This window comes from Anomaloglossus baeobatrachus, chromosome 5 (genome assembly GCF_048569485.1).
Source record: "Anomaloglossus baeobatrachus isolate aAnoBae1 chromosome 5, aAnoBae1.hap1, whole genome shotgun sequence".
NCBI classification, from domain to species: Eukaryota; Metazoa; Chordata; class Amphibia; order Anura; family Aromobatidae; genus Anomaloglossus; species Anomaloglossus baeobatrachus.
The window spans coordinates 293,366,327-293,372,556 of NC_134357.1; positions in this window are offsets into that span (position 1 = coordinate 293,366,327).

Here is a 6,230-nt window from a genome sequence, read left to right on the forward strand (position 1 = left end):
AAAGGCCTAAAGGCCTGTAGGGTGTGGTAACAACTGATGGGCTAACTAGTGAGATGTTTCACACCGTGCTAGCTCATACCATTCTTGAAGACTATGCAAATGTACATTACAGCTGTCAGCACAGTCATAGACTGCTACATGCCCCATATTACCACTGGAGTGAAGTGTTCATCTAAATATCAAAGTCAAAGATTTTTTTTCACATCTATTAAAATTAGAACATCAGGTGATAACATGATCGTGGAGCCATTCCTCCAAATCCCATCCGTACCTGCAATGATGCAGATGTCTCCTTCTGTTAGGCCACGCACCTGTAGTGAGTAAAGAGTATTTGTGTATGTGTATTTTACCAGCTCGATATATTGCTTTAGTATCCTCCGTACAAGCAATGAGTCTGTGTGCACCGTTTGGTTTGTACAGATTACTACTTGAGCTGCATCCAATGGTAAAACTATCATGTTACAAACCTGAAACTTTATTTTAGGGGGGGGGGGCGGGGGCGGGGTTATTTTTTTTATACTAATTGCATTAAGAAAAAAAAAGTTGAATATTGTGTGAAGAATTAGATAATTTGTCTTTATGGAATAGCTTTGTTCTTCGTGATCAGCTTCTATGATATAATGTTCCAAGTAGGTACAGTTCCATCCAGTATGTGTGAAATACCCCTTGGGGCTATTTGTAAGTCAGGCCGGGAGGTGGCAGCTAGAGATGTGAATGACACTATCTGCCGCCACCTCTTTGGTGTAACACTTGGTGGCAAGTTGATTCTAAATCACAAAAATAGATCTGAAAAGTTGACACTGACTGAACTAATTGGGGGTGAATTCCAAACCAAAATTGTTTTGATTGACTTCATCTATAACCAATGGTAATGCTTTGTGACATATTTGGCATTATACCAGGAAGGGGCTTAGCATGGTGAACATTATACCAGGAAGGGGCCCATGATGATGGCCATTATTAAATAAAGGTATCAGGATTGGGGAAACCATAGAAGCGGACATTATTACACGGGGCAAATGTATGTTTTTGTAAGATCTAAAACCCTACAAAAGGCTCATACATCTGATGCACATGCAGTTGAGGGGTCAGGTACAAATTTTGGACTCTTGTTACGCCAATGTTTAGTTGTGTCATGGTCCTGTCACGAGGTTAAGAACCCTCTGGCCACGAGAAAGATAAGCAAATGGCTCCTCTTCCTGCAGACTTAAACATTACTTTATTCTGAATTAAAATGTTTCCAATATCACAAACAAGTTTTTCCAAGTTCATCATGTTACATGTGTAGAAATGTGGCACAATTCACCATGTTTGCATAATAATACATCCCTACATCTTCCAACACTATTCATAAATCCCCCCATTATCTGTGTCAGTTTGTGCTACTTATACAGAAATACTTCTCATCTCTACTCCGATCTTCCAGCGCAGGGTAAAGGCGCTTTGACTGTACATCTGGCTTCATGGCTTGGTCATAAGTATTGGATCCTGATTCCCAAGAAAATCCCTCCAACCCAAGATTGTGAAAGAAACACACAGAACACTTTTATTGGATGATAAATAAACCGAATTTTATTACCAATCACATTATCATTATTTCATTCAGTGTCTGAAATTTAGAATCGGCCAATTACTATGAAAAAGACACTGAAAATGGCAAACCTCCGACTCACGAAAAATCATCCTTCAGCGCTCAGGAGAGGAAAACCCCCTGTGGAGGAAACCTCTAGGGAACCATGGCTGGAGGACTGCCCTTCCCTTGGGCTTAGAAGGTTAATGCCAAAACATAACAGCAAAAAGTATCAATTTGTACATTGTATCATATATACAGTGAAATCTAATCTCATCCACTATAGATATGATAGCAGTGACATCACATAGTCACAGGTTACACAGTTACATCGATAGAAAACAGACAGTAATGAAGGTCAAAGCAGGTGCCCTGTGCAAGCACCGAATGAAGAAAGCCTAATGCGGCCTCTCCAGACCGTACACATAAGTGTGAAGGCGGCTACTATCGGACGTGAGGGAGATCTGGCTGCAACATCTGTCACCCCATTGATCGCTAGGGTTAGTTGGGCTGATCTGGCTGCCTAGGCGGTATGGCTGATCTGGCTGGCTAGGCGATATGGCTGATCTGGCTGGCTAGGCGGTATGGCTGATCTGGCTGGCTAGGCGGTATGGCTGATCTGGCTGGCTAGGCGGTTTGGCTGATCTGGCTGGCTAGGTTGATGTCCCCTTCCTCCCTTGGAGTGATGAAGCCCTAGGTCTCCAGACACATCCAAGTATGGCGCCTCCTACTGCCGTATGCTCTTTTGTTCCAGAATCTTCCATGACATAGATGTGTTGGTTTATGACATCAGCACAGTTGTCATAGTTACTATAGCTGTTTATTACTGATGCTTTATTGGCTAGAAAGTCCCTCTCAGGGTTCCATACTATTAACCCTTGAGTGACTGGCATTGTGGCTTTCTACACACACCTTTAAAACAAACGTGTTGCTAGGCAAGAACATTACAATAAGACAGTTTATTGATGCCCTTACCAAAGTCTAATTAGTGAGCGCATCTACAGCTTTGAGGTGTAACATGAATATTATTAAGTGTGCTTCTTCATCAATCAGATACACTGAGGTCTCATGTACCAGCTCCTCAGTCCTTAGGAGATTTGTCTGTACGGTTAGGAGAAGACAGTATGCAAGACCATTCGGTGCACGCTCGGCTGGTTCTGGCTCCTTTACTCCATATAACTCGATGTGCAGCTTCCTCCGGATAAAACCATGTTCACATCTGTGTTTGATCCTCCATAGCAGATCCCATCAGTTTAGACAGGAATAATAGTGCAGTATGTAGCGCTGTACTTCCCAACTCTTGAAGAACATAAAGAGGAACAAGTTATGTACCATGGCAAATTTTAACCATGCCCTTAGCCATATCCCAAGCCACACCCATTTGGCAGTAACATTTAGCAGGTGCTCTATACTGTTCATTCATTCATAGTCGTAGCAGCTGGACGTTTCTCTTTATGTAGCTTCAGTATATGACATGTTGCTTTTTTTTGTCTCTAAGGCCCGTTTCACACGTCAGTGAAAAACACTGACGTTTTTCACTGGCGTGTAAAACACGCACATGTCCCTCCGTGTGCCGTGAATTACGGCACACGTGGCTTGTCTAAGTGCAATCCGGGCTCCGTTCTCCGTGGCCCGTGATTGCACTCAGTAATCAACTCACCTGCGCCCGCTCCCGCTCTCCATGGTGCTGATCGCTCCCGCGGTGCAGCATCCGGCCGGCGCTGACCCCCGCAGCAGCTACTTCCGGGTCGGCTGTGTCGTGCATCATGAATATGCGCGACAGTAATGAGCCGGCTCAGAAGCAGCAGACTGCACGGGCTGCAGAGAGCGCCGCTGAAGCCGGGTGAGTAAAAATGATTTTTATTTTAAAAGCACGTTTTTTTCTGGCACGTGTTTCACGGACCACACCACTGCGTGGTCCGTGGGACATCAGTGATGCCAGAAAAAAATGGACATGTCTCCGTGCGGCAATCACGCACACGCGGGTACGCCGCACGGAGACACGTGCAGTGGCAAATTACTGATGTGTGAGCAAACCCATTCATTATAATGGGTCTGCGTATGTCAGTGATTCTGGTACGTTTAAAAAAAAGCACAAACATACCAGAATCACTGACGTGTGAAAGGGGCCTAAAGCAGTGTTCACACTGCTAGGATCTTAAGGGTAGCCTTCAAACATGGGGGGCACCACCCACTAGTGACAGGGACCCAGGGAGGGGCAGCCACTTAGGAGGAGTAAGGAGCCAACACAACAGTAGAGGAGTCCTCTAGCAGGACAGGAAAGGAGCAGAGGTGTCTTACCGGTGCTCCGATGGGACAGGAGTTCTTGTGATTGCCGAGGTGTGAGCTTAGATGCTCCCTTGGAACCGGCGCCACACTCAGGGTACAGGACCCTAGGGAAGATCATTGTCCAGGTTTTTTTTCCAGAATCTGCCAGGACAAGGAGGTTTCAAGCTTCCCTGCCCACAAAGAGCCTGAAAGCACAGTACCAGAGAGGATCCGGGCCTTGGACTGGACCAGGTCCCATTGCGGAGCCGCGGTACCTGCAAATAAGGGCAAGAGTACTTCTCGAGACGAACTGGGGTTTCCAAGTATCTTTAAGACACGAGGATCCAACACACACGGCGCTAGCTGGAAGGGACTCATTGAGCACCAAACCGAACTGACCTCTGAAGGGATTCGGGTTCGACGAAAACCCATCACAGCGGGTGACCAGTACTATCCGGGTGAGTGGCACAGCACAAAGAGTGAGTAAATGTGTCGCCCTGGACAAGCCAGGGGACACAGGTAATGACATCACCACACCCTACACCCCGGTTAGGCACATCAAGGCTAGACCAGAAACCCTTGTTGCCTTCCTCCAGGGGCTGATGTCCACACCAGGGGGTGGAGCCAGGCGGTTGGTCTCCATCCACCGAGGAGTTCACAGTCCTGGAGGAGGGGTAAACAGGCAGATGAGTTTGGAGAGAGGAAGTGAGAGGAGTTAAGTGTAGAGGAGCGGAGTGAAGAGGTGAAGTGACAGTGAGAAGCCTGAAGTTGGTCCGGGTGTGTGCCCCGGACCGAGACAGCAAGGCTAGCAGACTGCGGTGACCGTCTGCAGTGGAGGCTGATCGGAGTTGCCGAAAGGACCGCGGACGGGTGGTGGCCCGGCGGTACCGGATTGGTACACAAGGAGAAGCCAGCACCATTGGCAGCGGCCTTTCGGATCCCGGCAAGGCTTGGAGTCACCGTGAATTTGCCAAATCCGTCAGTGAAGGGGACTTCCGGGTCTCTAAACAACTAAGTCCCGATTGAAGGCAACCGTCCAACCATGAAGGGGAGACACCGCCACCACCAAGGCACCAGTTTACCAGGGCCAGCGCCTGCGGGCAAAGAGGGGCTCCTCCGGCCCATATCTAAGCCGGGGAGCGGGTTACCGGTGGGAATCCACCGCTACCATCACAGTACTTAGGTGCAGGGAAGAGACAGTCACCGTTACCTACCGGGGAAAAGCAACAGCAGCCGTCCGTGGAAACCATCTTTCCAGCCGTGTTTTACCGAGAACTGTGTCATCGTCTCAGGCTGAGTGAGTACCACCGTGCCGTAAGGCACAGCGCTGCCCCCGCGACCCTGCACCTCGCCAGGCCCCGTAACCCGCCTGCACCAACTATCCCTACCCTCATCACCGGGCCCCGGGACAAAACAACCCCCTACCCACGGAGGGGAAGAATAACAACCAAGCTGCTCCCTGTCACCTTCCCCGGGAGCCCCATCTAGAGCAGCGGTGGTGTCCACACAATCACCACAACCGTGGTTGGCATCACGGACAATAAATCCCCAATATCAAATCCCCTTTTCACTCACGGGCGAGGAGCGCCGCTTGAGTCCCCGGGATCCGGTAAACCGCTCGAGCCACCACCGAGCAGCAGCAGCAGCAGCGAGCCGGACCCGAGCAGTGGGAGAGCGCAACGTCCCCTCCTCCGCCCGCGACAACTTGGCGTCACGAACAGGATCCTACCGCTCTGCCGTTGGGTAGAGGTGCGCCTTGTTACTGCAGGAGGTGTCCGGCCAGAAAATTTCAGAAGCCGCCATCTTTGGCGTGAAGAGTTCCCGCTCGAGCTTCTCCTCGAGTAGTGGAGGCGCGAAGGCCAAAACCCTGCCCCGATAGAGGAGGAGCCGGAAAGAGGCTAGGGGGACGAAATGGCGGCTGGCCGCATGTAGCGAGCGGCTATAAAAGCAGGGACGCCAGGACCCTGCAGCCATCTTGTTCCTGGGAGAAGCCGCCAGCAACATGTGGGTGCCATCCCGAAGCACCGTAGCCCCCGCACCTGGAACCGCGGCGTGGGTGGAGAACCGGACCGCGCAGCTCTACCAGAGGCTGCAGGTCAAAATGCTGCTCCTCATGGAGGAGTGGGAGACCGACATGGCGGAGGTCATAGCGGCCGTGCGGAGACGCGAGGAGGAAGCTGAGGAAGGGAGGGTGAGTGACCCACGCCCCGATGCCCTCAAAGGGCCGGTCATTGCGGCTGCGGGACCCGGTCTAAACCCTCTCACCCTGCTGCCTCCCTCGCCACCCGTCCCGGAAGCCGTGACCCCGCCACTAGGCCCGCTACCACCGCAACCGGTAGCGATACCCAGCATGTCCGCCCAGGCGGACCGACCTGTAGCCGGAGCCCGGAGC